The sequence below is a fragment of the Carassius auratus genome, chromosome 35 (genome assembly GCF_003368295.1).
Source record: "Carassius auratus strain Wakin chromosome 35, ASM336829v1, whole genome shotgun sequence".
Taxonomy (NCBI): domain Eukaryota; kingdom Metazoa; phylum Chordata; class Actinopteri; order Cypriniformes; family Cyprinidae; genus Carassius; species Carassius auratus.
Genome location: NC_039277.1, coordinates 14,541,809 through 14,558,431, shown reverse-complemented (window position 1 = coordinate 14,558,431; position 16,623 = coordinate 14,541,809). Strand labels below are relative to the sequence as shown.

At 38.8% G+C, this 16,623-nt stretch overlaps 1 pseudogene; it reads right to left on the bottom strand.

The window, feature by feature from the left end:
- Positions 1-7,791: 7,791 nt before the first annotated feature.
- Positions 7,792-8,850, bottom strand: LOC113054842 (trace amine-associated receptor 13c-like; annotated as a pseudogene).
- Between the last annotated feature and the right edge of the window lie 7,773 nt (positions 8,851-16,623).

The window sequence follows — 16,623 nt, the reverse complement described above, 5'->3', positions numbered from 1 at the left end:
TAACAATTTATGATTTGCAAAAATAACTGTTGCATCTGTGTAGATTACATGAGCAAAGTGTATGCGCGTTGTGCACGCTATACATTATGGTCAAGCTTGCGCCCTTAAAATAGCAGAATGAACAACGCGCAACGCGCCACTGACTTTAGACTAGGTTTTTTCTGGTCAGTGGCGCAATTTTTTAATGGAACAGCAAAATAGCACCAGGGATTGTTTGCGCCGGAACAAGCCTCCTTTTTTGCGCTGAACCGCCCAGGGAGCGCAAGTTCATTCACTAGTTTAGCGACGTGCTTCTGTGGAGGGAAAAGCGCGCTTTGCGCGGGTGCAAAATAGGAATGACACATGCGTCGGTGTACAAAGTCAATTGCGCTGGGTGCAAGATAGGGCCCAAGGTCTTTACAGGGGATCTGTATCTGGGGCTCTAGTTGTCCTGGTCTCCGCTGTCTTTCAGGGCAGTAGAGGTCCTTTCTAGGTGCTGATCCACCATCTGGTCTGGATACGTACTGGATCCGGGTGACTGCAGTGACCCTCTGATCTGGACACAGACTGGATCTGGTGGCCACGGTGACCTCGGAACAAGAGAGAAACAGACAAATATTGGCGTAGATGCCATTCTTCTAATGATGTAGAAAGTACGGTGTTATGTGAAGTGTTCCGGTTCCAGTTTACCTAATTAATGCAGCCTAAAATTCCTTTAACGGATTTGGATATTAAAAGCATATTAGTATGTTATGTGTATGCCAGGTTAAAGAGATGGGTCTTTAATCTAGATTTAAACTGCAAGAGTGTGTCTGCCTCCCGAACAATGTTAGGTAGGTTATTCCAGAGTTTAGGCACCAAATAGGAAAAGGATCTGCCGCCCGCAGTTGATTTTGATATTCTAGGTATTATCAAATTGCCTGAGTTTTGAGAACGTAGCGGACGTAGAGGAGTATAATGTAAAAGGAGCTCATTCAAATACTGAGGTGCTAAACCATTCAAAGCTTTATAAGTAATAAGCAATATTTTAAAATCTATACGATGTTTGATAGGGAGCCAGTGCAGTGTGGACAGGACCGGGCTAATATGGTCATACTTCCTGGTTCTAGTAAGAACTCTTGCTGCTGCATTTTGGACTAGCTGTAGTTTGTTTACCAAGCGTGCAGAACAACCACCCAATAAAGCATTACAATAGTCTAACCTTGAAGTCATAAATGCATGGATTAACATTTCTGCATTTGACATTGAGAGCATAGGCCGTAATCTAGATATATTTTTGAGATGGAAAAATGCAGTTTTACAAATGCTAGAAACGTGGCTTTCTAAGGAAAGATTGCGATCAAGTAGCACACCTAGGTTCCTAACTGATGACGAAGAATTGACAGAGCAACCATCAAGTCTTAGACAGTGTTCTAGGTTATTACAAGTAGAGTTTTTAGGCCCTATGATTAACACCTCTGTTTTTTCTGAATTTAGCAGTAAGAAATTACTCGTCATCCAATTTTTTATATCGACTATGCATTCCATTAGTTTTTCAAATTGGTGTGTTTCACCGGGCTGCGAGGAAATATAGAGCTGCGTATCATCAGCATAACAGTGAAAGCTAACACCATGTTTCCTGATGATATCTCCCAAGTGTAACATATAAAGCGTGAAGAGTAGCGGCCCTAGAACTGAGCCTTGAGGTACTCCATACTGCACTTGTGATCGATATGATACATCTTCATTCACTGCTACGAACTGATGGCGGTCATATAAGTACGATTTAAACCATGCTAATGCACTTCCACTGATGCCAACAAAGTGTTCAAGTCTATGCAAAAGAATGTTGTGGTCAATTGTGTCAAACGCAGCACTAAGATCCAATAAAACTAATAGAGAGATACACCCACGATCAGATGATAAGAGCAGATCATTTGTAACTCTAAGGAGAGCAGTTTCAGTACTATGATACGGTCTAAATCCTGACTGGAAATCCTCACATATACCATTTTTCTTTAAGAAGGAATATAATTGTGAGGATACCACCTTTTCTAGTATCTTGGACAGAAAAGGGAGATTCGAGATTGGTCTATAATTAACTAGTTCTCTGGGGTCAAGTTGTGGCTTTTTTATGAGAGGCTTAATAACAGCCAGTTTGAAGGTTTTGGGGACATATCCTAATGACAATGAGGAATTAATAATAGTCAGAAGAGGACCTATGACTTCTGGAAGCACCTCTTTTAAGAGCTTAGATGGTATAGGGTCTAACATACATGTTGTAAGTTTAGATGATTTAACAAGTTTATACAATTCTTCCTCTCCTATAGTAGAGAATGAGTGGAACTGTTCCTCAGGGGGTCTATAGTGCACTGACTTTGATACTGTAGCTGACGGCTGAATGGTTGCAATATTATCTCTAATAGTATCGATTTTAGAAGTAAAGTAGTTCATAAAGTCATTACTGCTGTGGTGTTGGGAAATGTCAACACTTGTTGAGGCTTTATTTTTCGTTAATTTAGCCACTGTATTGAATAAATACCTGGGGTTATGTTTGTTTTCTTCTAAAAGAGAAGAAAAGTAATCAGATCTAGCAGTTTTTAATGCTTTTCTGTAGGATATGCTACTTTCCCGCCAAGCAATACGAAATACCTCTAGTTTTGTTTTCCTCCAGCTGCGCTCCATTTTTCGGGCTGCTCTCTTTAGGGTGCGAGTATGCTCATTATACCATGGTGTCAAACTGTTTTCCTTAACCTTTCTTAAGCGTAAAGGAGCAACTGTATTTAAAGTGCTAGAAAAGAGAGAGTCCATAGTTTCTGTTACATCATCAAGTTGTTCTGAGGATTTGGATATGCTAAGGAATTCGGATACATCATTTTCTCCCATGAATCCCATGAGGCCTAAATTGTTTATAGTATTTTCATTTGAAAAGCCATTTATTTGTTTTAGATAGATGGTCAGTAACCTACTTTACTTTTTACTTAAAGGGTTAGTTCACCGAAAAATTTAAATGGTAAATTTAAGGTAACACAAAGCTGTTTTATTTGCTCTAAACAATCATGCTAAATTAAATATGCGGAATTTTAGGTTTTTAAAGATACTTACTGTGTTAGCTTGGTAGCTGTTTGAGACACTTGCAGTAAGCTAGATCTACATTAGAATTTATAAATAGAAGCTGTAACTGATGTTGCTAAATGGCATGCAATTCATTTTATATTACTGTTACTGTAAAGATTTAGGCTACTAAACTTTACTATATTTGATACTGTACTTTACTATCCATCCTAAATAGTAGGGGTGAAATAGCAAGCATTCCAATATAATTTTTGAAAAAACACAGCGATGGTAAAGCGATTGCTGTAGTTACATCATCTCCCACAATAAACTAAACTGACCAGTCTTTTAAACGAGGTCGACAAGTAGTAAAACTAGACAGCTGTACAATGACGTTGCAGTTATGGAGCATTCAGCTTGAACACCAAGGGATTCTGATAATTCAGCTTCACCTCTCACACAGTTTAACATTAAATTACATTATATTTGTCAGCTCGTTGTTATCGTACTCATACGTCACACGTCCTGATTTTGCTTAGTTAGATGTGTTCCTAGGTCAACATATTTTGTTGACCCTGGAACAACATTTTCATCCAAAAATGTAATCTTGATCATATCCCTACACCTAAACCTAACCTTAACCACGAGTAATCCCTAAAATCAGAGGAAATTATACATGAATGACACTGATGTACAAGCACCAAACAGTGAGGGTAAGCATAAACTTCACAAAATCTATAAACTTGTTTGTCAAATCTGATTGGTTAATCACAATGTTGTTCCATGGTCAACAAAGATGTTGTCCCAGGAACATGTCTCACTTGGTAAAATCAGGTTCTGCCTCATACGTCAAAGCTGATTTAGGCGCAAATAACTTGAAAACGAGAGTGAACATGAAAGCAAGTTATTTTTTATGCCACAATTTTCCCACTCAGTCCCAGTCACACACAACCACTCGCGCGCACACACACACACACAAACACAAACACACACACACACACACACACACAAACTTAATTCGGTACAGATATTTCAACATTGTCTGTTGTGATAAATTATATTTTAAATAAGAGAGGATCAAAATATCCTGCAATTAAATAATTCTAAAGTTAACTACCACCACATTTTGTCAACTTAATGAAATAATGTAGCCTACGTTAAATAAAAAAAAAAGAAGTAATAGTTGTCTAGTTTTAGATTTTCTGCTTTAGTTTGCTGACTATAAACTAGCTAGGCTACATAACGGGCCAAACTGGATTAGCAATGGTCTAATATAATCAATAAACATTGATAGTATATACAAATACATGGATGATTACTTTTAATATATAATTTTAAAAGTCATTACACAAATAGGAACAAATATTTACTTACCAGATTTGATGATAATGGAAGATAAATCTGCAGAGTGCCAACAAACTCTCCAGCAGCCAGCATTGCAGAGGAACAAGGCCTGTTTTCTCGCTTCACATGATCCAGCGATAAATAATGAAAACTTATACCTTAATGGTTCAGCATATGTTTTTAAGTTGAGGCGTCACATACTCTAGCTAAGTCAATTTACAGACTAGTTGAGATAGTGAAAACTTAACATGTTAAGTTGAACAAACAAATTCCGAAACTACAAGTTGTATAAACTTACAAAATTACTTTGAACAAACTAAAATGCGGAATCATTTTTTGCAATGCATCTTATTATGCTCGTTCATGTTGGCCAGCCACACAGCCAGAGATGGCGCTCCTGGACCACTAACTTGGACATTGCATGATCCAGGGACTGTGCGGCCACCTTCTTTGCTCAAAGAGCAAGCTCTGTATATCCAAATGCATTGTAACATTTTGTGTAATTATTAATAAAAAAAAGTACAAAATAAACATTATTATATTTAATATTATATCAATCTTATTAAATGAATACATTCTGTAAAAATATAGTACAATCATGATACACAAGGCAAGAATGTTAATGAACTCATGTTAATGAACCTTATTATAAAGTGCTTTTAATTTTACAAACAACTGCCCTATAATAAGGAACAGCATTTCATAACTTTCATGACTGTGCGTTCACCTTCTTTGCTCAAAGCGCAAGCTCCGTCGCAGCATGCAGTTCATTTATACTGCCCAGTCTTGAACCACCCTTTTTTGCCTGATGGACCTGCAGTAACAGGATGGTAGAGGTCTACATGGGTCCAAACATTTGTACCTGAATCAGAAGAGAAATGTAAATGTGTTACACTGAACAGACCCAGACCTGCCTATTATTTTGAAAGTTGAACCCAGAAGCATGCAGAACTGAGAAATGTCAAAAATGTACTACCTGGAATCAATGCAGAGTGTCGGTTATTTGAAAGCTCGGCCCAAACATGGCTGGGAAGACACAGACCCGACTGAACCTTATCGACACATATTCCACAGCAAATTGATACTAACAGGTCGATAAACAAGTTGCAAAAACTTTTGTCTTACCTAATGTAAGAAGCATTCTACCTTGTACCTGACTGTGATGTACACAATCCTCCTCGCCAAGAAGTTCCATCCTTGTTATTCCTCTCTTGCCAATTGAAATGCTTAATCAACTCATTATTCCAGCTTCAAAAGTCCACTTGCTGTCATGGGGACGGATGACAAATGCAACTTTGCAGTTTTGCATTTTTTGTATCTTTCATCAACTTTTACTATTTGGATTATAATAATGATTGCTCATCCAGTGCCATGGCTGCTGATGTTAGCTTTACTTATTTGCTACCATTTCTGTGCTCTCTGTGCAAAAATGTTAGATGTAACAACAAGATGGTTAAGTCATAATATTATTATAAAAATTGGAGAAATCATTTAAACCATTTAAAATATATCTCCGAACCCGCACGGATCCTGGGTCGGGTCCTCTGTGTAGACCTCTACACCATGGCATGGAGGTCAAAAGCCACCTACCCCCAAGCCTCTGTAAGCACTGCCAGTTAAGCCTAACGAATACTTACAGGCCCAAAAAGGGAGACACGGATCACCCGGCATAGTGATAATGGCCACAGGACACAGTTGCATGGCCACCAACTGCTCCACCTAGGGAATGTCCGTGTACTGGGTGTAGAGGGTGATGATAGCACAGTGGATAAGATGCATGCCATTGGTTGGAGAGACCTGAGTTCGAATCCACTTGTTGACACCAATGTGTCCCTGAGCAAGACACTTAACCTCTAGTTGCTCCAGAGGCGTGCGACCTCTGACATATATAGCAATTGTAAGTCACTTTGGATAAAAGCGTCAGCTAAATGAGTAAATGTAAATGTGTACCCCAAAGCGGCTCCACCATTATTGGTGGTGAGAGCGGTCGAGCTACAAATATCTGTTATGTGCAGTAAACGTTGCCTTCCATGATCTTATAAGCTCCTCCTGCACCTCCGTGTAGAATGACACCGCAAGAGGGTGCTGAGAACCTCCACCGAGAAACCACTCATCCAGTCATGACAAAAGGGATACAGATTCCACACAATCCCAACATTCTCAGTGGCCTGGGAAAGCATAGCCATTATCTCTGGGTCCGGTTCGGACAACACTGTCCCCGAAGAGGGGGACGCAGCCAGGTCATCATCCCTGGAGTTAGATGGCTCGCCCACCAATGCAGCAATTGAAATATGGTCTCGAGGGGCCATACCAAAGGAAACTTTCTCATACACACAGTGCTTTTGTTGTTTTATCACAAAATTGATTACAGTAAACTCTGAAGCCCTGTTATGGACATCATGTCTTGTTATTCATGAAATGTGCATCTGATTCATCTGATGTGGAGATGCTGTGCGTTTCGGTGTAAAAGTGAAACTGCTTTGTTTGGCCTTCCAAAGGAGGAAACAACTAGAAATAAGTGGTTAAGTTAAATTTACAACACTGTTCAAGAAAATAAACTCAAATATTCAGATGTGTGCAGTGCATTTTGCGGAGGACGAGGACATTTCATTACACCAAATATACAAAATAATGTTATTTTCAGCAATGTCATATGACCCCTTTAATTAATCTATTAAAATAATTCAAAGGCTGCATATAAAAAATAAATAATAAATAAAAAGGAATAGTGTGTAAGCTTTCAGTAATAACTACAGGAGGTAATTATAGTTTGCATAATTTAGCCATTGTTTGGATCATATAAAAAGAAGAAGAAAAAAAAGAAATCAGCCTACATGAGGTGATGTTTAGCCGTTACAGTATTTATTTATTCACTTCAGTTTATATGAAACAATAAATATTACTTTACCTTATTTGAAAAGTTACAATAAAATATTGAATATGTTTATTGTTAGACTTTACCTTTGTGTGTACCTCCACCTGTTAAATGCCTCTTGGATTAATCTGAAGTTCCTTTGTATCAGATGTTTTAATCTGAGGTGTAATGTACCCATTTTAATTATTCACTTTGTGATGAACCACCATGATAATATACTTGACACTTACACATAATTCTATATGACTGTTCTCTTTTGGTCATTTTGTTTTGTCCAAATTGAAGATTTGTGATTCAATTTCCCTAATAAGCTAATGCAACACAACTGAACATTTTGTCAATAAAACTTTAGTTTTTCCATTCATGTGTGTCAAATTCTGACAAAACATGCATTTGAACAGAGTATAGTTGTAAAGGAATGATACTCAATGAAACAAACTACATACGTAATACTAAAATGCATATAGTGTAAATGATAACTATTATGATTATTTAACTTTATACTTTTTTTTTTTTTTTTTTGTGAAATTGTTCTCACAATGATGGCTTTATCAGTTTAATTACAATTGATCTTCTCTAAAAATGTTAAATAGAGAGGATGCTGGCTGAAATATTTTCAGAGTTAGGATGAGCTTAACTGTCTTTTTAAACCAGGGGTAAAATAAAGCATATACCATAGGATTCAGACCTGAGTTAATATACAAGACCCACATCAAAACATTTATGGTTGTGGAAGAAGCTGCTGAAATGGAACAGATATAGAATGGAATCCAACAAAGCAGATAAACTGTGACAATGATTCCTAATGTCAGAGCAGCTTTGCTCTCAGATTTCCTTCTCACTGAACCTTCATTAACACATTTGCCACCCTTCATCAGGGTGTTTATAATTTTAACTTGCTGATGTACAACGTAGAAAATCCTCAAATATAAAGATATGATCAAGATACAAGGAAAAATAAAAGACATGATCAGATCAGTGACTCTCCAAGCAAAACCTATCATAACAGAACACTCTCCATAACACGTGTTTGTTTTGTGTGAAATGTCAAAATAACCATTATTAATTACAAAGATAGTTCTATAAGTTGAGGTGCAAACCCAGCTCAGACAGATGATTATCAATGTTTTAGTCATGGTTATTTTCTGTGGGTACTGTAAAGGGTGACAAACAGCCACATAACGATCAACAGCAATTAAAACTAAATTACTAAGAGATGCTGAAATTACCAACCCTGTTATTACCAAAAACAGTCCACAGAAATTGTCCCCAAAGTACCAGCACATCTCAATCAGCCTCGAGGCCTCTACGGGCATCACAAGTCCAATAAGCATGTCGGCCACAGCCAGAGAGAGAATGATCAGGTTGGTTGGAGTGTGAAGCTTTTTGAAGTGAGAGATGGAGATGATCACCAGCAGGTTCAGAAACACAGTCCACGTTGACAGCAATGAAAAAAACATGTACATGATACTGGATTCATGTCTTGAGCGTTTTCCCTTGATACATGATGAGTTGATGGCAGGAAAGCAGTACTGAATTTCATGATCCTCTGTCTCATAGGCCATGAGTGAGTCTTCTCCTGTTAGGAGTTTGTTCTGCTCTCCTTACTGTCCTTTCATTTATACAGTGTCTGGATCAAACTGACCAGCCCATCTACCACCCACTCTGATGCTGCATAATGACATTATTTTGCTCCAACATTTTCAACTTTAATTTGACTGATCACTGATGTGATCTTTGGACATTTAAGACCTAAGACCTGTACAGTGAGATATATATATATATATATATGTATACATATATCATGCATGCATCCATAACATGCAAATACTTAATTAATGACATGTGGTTGCATAGGACCCCATGTCATGGGTTCAGACAGTAATGCTTGGTAAAAATAACTTTGATAAACCTTATATGTGTCAGTGTTAATGTTTGAAAATGAAGAAGCAGCACTATGAGTCCAGTGAAGAGAAGGAAAGAAAGTGAGGAAGATAAGGGTAAGTGATGTTTGAACATACATTGTTGAAATTGCAGAGTGGTTTCTTATCTTATCTGTTTCAGGACTCCAGACTGTGGCTAAAACGGTCGCATTTGCAAACAAAAACATTAATTTGTGAGGGATATTTTTTGCTGAGACTGCCATTGGCATATTAGACTTAGACGATGTGCTTCAAAGTTTTAGTGAAAAAAAAATCTTTCTAGACTTTCTAACAGTCCTCATCTCCGTTGATGGCACATCTGCTAAAACAGAAGGCTACAGTTGATACAGTTAAGATAAAAAAATGACAGACATAAAAAGTAAACGTTTAAGTGCACAAAAACAGTGTATATTGCGTGGTGAACTTGAGCAAACTACAACAGGTAAAGCTGTCAGCTGTGTGGACATTAACAATATTATTAACAGTTCTAGTTTATAATCAATACTAATAAGGCTTATCAAGATCTTTTGTCTGAATGTTGTGACCTATTAAAAGTTATATTTTCAGCCTGGTCGGCCTCTGCGCTCGTCATTGTCCAAATAACTGAGATGACCAATCAAAGCAAAGTAGGCGGGGTTTACTGTTTTTTTGGGGGGTTTTTTACGTCTTTGACACATATATACACTCATCTAAGCAATTTTGAGCATGGCATGGTTGTTTGTACCAGACGGCCCGTTTTTCACCCACAACCATTTCTAGGGTTTACAAAGAATGGTGTGAACAGGGAAAAACATCCAGTATGTTGCAGTCCTGTTGGCAAAAATGCCTTGTTGATGCTAGAGGTCAGAGGAGAATGGGCCGACTGATTCAAGATGATAGAAGAGCAACTTTGACTGAAATAACGACTCGTTACAACAGAGGTATGCAGCAAAACATTTGTGAAGTCACAACACACACAACCTTGAGGCGGATGGACTACAATAGCAAAAGACCCCACCGGGTACCACTCATCTCCACTACAAATAGGAAAAAGAGGCTACAATTTGCGCAAGCTCATTAAAATTGAACAGTTGAAGACTGAATTTTTTTTTTTTTTTTTTTTTTTTTTTGGAATCCGTGATACTTTTTTCTTTGGTGAATAAAAAGTTGAAAAGAAGAGCATTTATTCAAAATATAAATCCTTTCTAACAATATACAGTAAGTCTTTATCCATTTAACTTCCTTGGTGAATATTCAAAAAATAAAAACAAACAAGAAGAATTTACTGAACCTAAAATAATTATATTATCTTTTTAACTTTTTTATTTATCAATGAATCCTGGAAAACTATCACAGGTCCCAAAATATGAAGCACAACAGTTTCCAGCACTGATAATTATTTTAAATGATATTAAAATCTAAAACAGTTATTTTAAATTGCAATTAATTTTCACAAAATGTTTTTTTTTTCAACTGCTCTGATCAGAAGGGTTAGTTCACCAAAAAAATTTAAATGGTCATAATTTACTCTGCCCCATGTTGCCCCAGACCCATACAAACTTTGCTAATTTCTGGAACAAAAATAAATATATTTAATATTCTCTTAATTTTTATCCTCCATTGCTAGTCTGGGAGACCAGTATTTTCTTCTGAACAGAGACATTCTCTATCATATAATTTAAGATTTATTCATATATAAATATCCAAATGGATTACTTCTACAATAACTCTGTATTAATGATGTTTTGAAAATACAGATTATCTAGACTCTCAATGGATCAACTAAAAACTATGATCAATTTTTAAATATATTCATTTGTGTTGTAAAGACAGAGACCAATAATATTATAGGTTTGGAATGACATGAGGGCAAGTAAATTATTTTTTGTGTGAACTATTCCTTTAAGAGGGAAGACCAAGAATGATGACTCTCCAAATCAGACAATTCCAAAGTTGGTTTGAGTTATGCACTGAAAAACACAAACATCAAAGGTTTTCATGAAATATGAGCATGTAATCACACACTGTAAACCTGGTAAGTTTTTAAGTTAATAAAGGTTAAAATTGTTATGACAAGAGGGGCATGGCTGAGAGCCATGGGAGCCAAGCCAAGCCAAGCCTCACTTCCATGATCCCACACCATTCATCACAATGATAGTCTGTTACGACTAACTCGGAGCCATAACAAACGATAGGAGATCATGACACAAACAAACGGTACAAAACATACATTTATTGTGTATCCAACACAATTTAAACAACAAAATTCAAATATGGGGTGTGTGAATGTCAATATCAGTAGTGTAAGGCAAATGCATGGATGTATGTGTATGAGTGCAAGTGTTGAGTGTAACAAAAGACACAAGCTTAAATAAACTCAAATGTGCATCAGTGAACAATGCTGGCGTCCCGAGCGAGGCATGGACCTGAATAGGTCAACCCCCACTAACAAGACAGGGACCCATAAAGGTACCCTCAAGGCATATCTTACCTAACACATTGGTGACCGGGACAATGCGTCTGCCACCACATTGTCTCGCATTGATATGCCGAATGTCTAAGGTTTAAGACTGGAGATGAAGAGCCCAGCGCATCAACCGTTGGTTAGGAGTCTGTAAAGTGCTAAGAAAAGTTAGTGGATTATGGTCAGAGAAAACTACCACTGGACCAGAGCCCAGATACACACTAAAATGCTGCAACGCCCAAATAAGCGCAAGTGTTTCTTTTTCTATGACAGAGCAGTTTAACTGATGACGATTAAATTTATTAGAAAAGAAACATACAGGTTTGTTAATCCCCCCATCATCCTTCTGCAGTAACACCGCACCAGCCCCCACCATCCTGGCATCCACCTCCAGAAGAAATTCACGATCCCATCGAGGAGCCACTAGAACCGGAGCATTTGAGATTAGAGCTTTAACCCTCTCAAAAGACTGCTGGCATACCAGAGACCACACATACTTGGCTTTTCCTCTCAGAAGATCAATTAAAGGTGCAACCACTGTAGAGAAATTCCTACAGAAACACCTATAGTAGCCCACCATACCGAGAAATCTCATAAGCTCCTTCTTTGTCATTGGTGATGGAAAGTCATCAATTGCACACACTTTAGCATGCACCGGTCTCCCCAAACCCTGACCTACAACACGACCCAAATAGACCACCGTGGCCTTAGCAAATTCACATTTTGCCAGATTCACCGTTAACCTAGCGTGAGCTAGACGCATAAACAAAGCTTTAAGACGCTCCAGATGCTGTTCCCAGCAATCTGCATATACCACCACATCATCCAAATACACTGCACATCCTTTCAGGTCACGCACCACCAAGTTCATTAGGCGCTGGAAAGTTGCTGGCGCATTTCTCAAACCAAAAGGCATGACATTATAAGAGTACAGCCCATCTGGTGTAATAAAAGACGCAATCTCCCTTGCCCTTTCTGTCAGTGGCACCTGCCAGTAACCTTTAAGTAAATCCAGCTTAGTCACGATCTTTGCCCCCCCACTTGATCAACACAATCCTCCATACGAGGTAAAGGGAAGTCCAGCTTAGTAACCGTATTCAGTTTACGAAAATCTGTACAAAACCGAGATGTATTATCTGATTTTGGGACCAAGAGACAGGGTGATGCCCAACGTGATGGCGTATCTCCAAATAGGCAAGGAAAACTTCTTATCAGCCCAACCAACTGTGTCTGCTGACGTGACTCTAGATGACACAAAACACTTTCCAATTTATCCAAAGCTTCCTTATTTTTCAGCCGACCAGACATCATTACCTCATCAGGCTCTGCTAAATCCCCCACCTTCCCTACAACTGAAGAAGAGCATCTAGCCAAACAAACAGGATGAGTTTTGGACAACTTTAACTCCCCCCGATTCCCAGATGACTCACGCGAAACATAAGGCTTCAAAAGATTAACATGACAGAGCCGAGCCTTTGTCCTACGAGCTGGAGTAGAAACTAAATAGTTTTGTTCAGAGAGTTTCTTTAATACAGAAAAAGGTCCCGAAAACTTTGCGTGCCATGGAGAAGTAATTATAGGCAAAAGCGCTAAAACCTGGTCACCTGGGAGAAACTCTCTGTGCTCAGTTTGTCCATCATAACGTTTCTTCATCTTAGTTTGTGTCCTAGCCAAGTTTTTCCTAGCCACCTCCTGGGACATATAGAGCCTATACCTGAACCCATTCACAAAGTCCAGTAGGTTAGTTGGTGGCTGAGCTTCCTTCCAGTTGTCCTGAAAAAGAGCCAGGGGACCCCGCACTTTATGACTAAAAAATCAAATCATTAGGGCTAAAACCTTTGCTTTCTTGGATTACCTCTCTAGCAGCCAGCAACATCCACGGTAAAGCCTCTTCCCAATCACCCTGCATCTGAACACACAAGGAACGCAACATGGACTTAAGCGTTTGGTGAAACCTTTTCAAAACACCTTGGCTTTGGGCATGATAGGCTGATGAAAAGTTATGAACTATGTTCAACTGTTTCAGCATTTGAGCAAATAATTTTGAACAAAAATTTGACCCTTGATCTGACTGAATGATCCAAGGAACCCTAAAAATAGTATATCTGCAGGATATCTAGTGCTTTGACACATCACGGTCAATAAATACCTGGCACCTGATTTTGATGGCGGTAACGGCCCAACACAGTCAATAAGATGTTCAAATGGTTGACTTACAGCTGGTATTGGACAAAGTGGCACAGGCTTCAAAACCTGGTTAGGCTTACTAGTCAAATGACAGGTGTGACACGACTTAATATATGCAGACACATCCTTTTGCAAGGCCAAAAAAAAATACAGCAAAACCCGGTCATGCGTCTTCCGGACACCCATGTGTCCAGATTGATCATGAGAAAGCTGCAAAACAATATCCCGATATATTAAAGGAACAACCACTTGATAAATCGAATCACCAACAAAACCCTCAAACTGCGGCGTCCATTTTCGCATCAAAATATTATCATGCAAAAAATAACAACAAGAAAGATTTCTGACCTCAACAGTAGAACAAACCCCATCCATACAAGGCTTCAAAGTGTTGTCAGCTCTCTGCTCCTGCATCAGCTCATCATGGGAAACAGACCAGGGGACAACGGGTAACAGTAGAGGAGGTATAGAGGGAGTAATCATGATCCAAACGCTTTGAACGAGTTACTGCACAGGCACTGAACACGTCAGGGAATTGTACCTCACTCTCATCAGGCTTACTACACACCTAAGGAGTCAACGTCACTTTGTCAGGTGGAGATACATCAGCCCATACTTTATCACCGGCTATGTCATTACCCAGGATCATAGCAATGCCATCCACAGGCAATGCTGGTCGCACACCAACAGACACCTCCCCCTGGAAGAGATCACAATGCAGCATCATTTTGTGTTGTGGTACTTTCAAATCATTTAAACCCATTCCCACTACGGGAATGTCAGAGCCCATAAAGGTGTCATTTGAAAATGGCAATGTTGTAGCTATAATAAATGAGTCAAACGCACCGGTGTCACGCAAAATTTTTATGCGCACTTGCTCTTTGCTTCCCATTAATGAAACAAATCCCTCCTTCTCCAGTGATTCCAGTTAACTCATTGTCAGTGATAGATGCAGAACACATCACCGGATTAGTCCTAGGAAACTCTTTCTTCGGACGAGACTTAAGAGCATAACAATCATTTTTCCAATGTCCTCGCTTATGACAGTAATTACAAATTTTTTCTGAGTCCCCTGGAACACGACTTCTCTTATCTTCGAATGGCCTATTTGCCCTTGTTTCATAAGGGCCAACACCACCTCTTGAAGTATGAATCAAGAAATAGTCGTCAGCCAGTGCAGCAGCTTCCCCAACAGACTTAACTCCACGCTCACCAATATAAGTGGCAATGCACTCCGGTACAGAGTTTTTAAACTGTTCCAAAATAACATAAAATTAACTCACGCAGGCTTTCAAAAGAGTCAACCCCCGCCGCGGAGCACCAATAGTCAAAATGCATAGAAAAACTACGCATAAACTCTAGATGTGACTTGTCTCCACTTCTCAAACCTCGAAAATGCAGTCAGTATGTTTCTGGGACAAGTTCATAAGCTTTTAAAACAGTAATTTTGACTACAGAGTACGTACCACAGTGCTGCTTAAAGCTGAAAAGCCTGTTTTGCTTTTCCTGTTAATACACTCTGTAACATTAACATGCGCATGGAGTCAGACCAACCTCGAGCCTCTGCTAAACGCTCAAACAAAGAAAATAATGTCTCTGGGTCCTCCTCATTAAACCTGGCAACTAACCTCAAATCACTCAAGTCATCTAGCTTTATGCGGCTTACCTGCGCCCCCATGGGTCGGTCCGCCCAGAGTGCCTCACCCTCCAATTTACCATCTCTAATCAGGGCCAGTTTTTGTCTCTCCAAATCTAACTTCTCTCGCTCCAAATCCTGTCTCATACGTTCCATCGCCTGCTCCTTCTCCTGCTCAGCTTTAACACGTAACAAAAGCAATTCCTTCTGCTGTTCAAATGATAAGCCAACTGGACTTATACTTTCCGACAGAGATGCTTCAACCAGATTGTCATCTTTAACTGGCATTAAAACACCAATTTCCAACAATTTCACTTTCAAATAACTTCTAACACAATCTTTAGTTTTCCGGGCATCTCCTATATCAACCTTATAATATTCTGCAATCCTGATCAATTATTTTTTAGTGCAAATATCTAAACCACATTCGACTGGTGATTCAATAAAATCTTCCACTACTTCATCCATGGCTAACAAATTCACAAAATAAAGACAAGCTTAAATGACAATTAATCAGTGTACACGGTTTTTGAACCACAAACCAAGGACGGCGTTTCCCCGCTAACTACCTAGCCAAAAGCGCTAACTTACTGAACCCTAGTCTCAAAAATTATCAAAAACTTAAATAAACTCAAATGTGCATAAGTGAAGAATGCTTGCGTCCTGAGCGAGGCATGGACCTGAATAGGTCAACCGAGCAGCGTTCAAGCTTTGAGCCACCGGAACAGAGCAGGAAGCGAGACCCGAATCCAGCAGTAAATCTATTTAAACACCATTCTCAGGTGACAGCAATCAAGTCTGAAATAGAGGAGGAGCAAGAGAACAAGCAAAAACAGGCCAAGGGCCGTAACATAGTCATATACAACTTAAATTTACAGCATATTCATTCGGATCGTTACAGCTCGGTGCCAGTTAGCAACAGCATAATGTACTTATCAAAAATACTCAAATGCTTGCATATACATATTCAAACATCTTGCAATCTATATAGCATTTAAAATTAGCTTTCCATCCTCAACCTAACCACAGGCTCTACTCTTCACCACAACGGTATCACTACAAAACCAACATAACAGAAACATGTAAATCCTAACATAACACAACATTTAAGTACTAAATTATGTCTCTCTATGTTAATCTTGTGTAAAAAAACACAAAATAACACTTAATTTCTAAATGTATTTGTCCTTGTTGGCTGATGCAA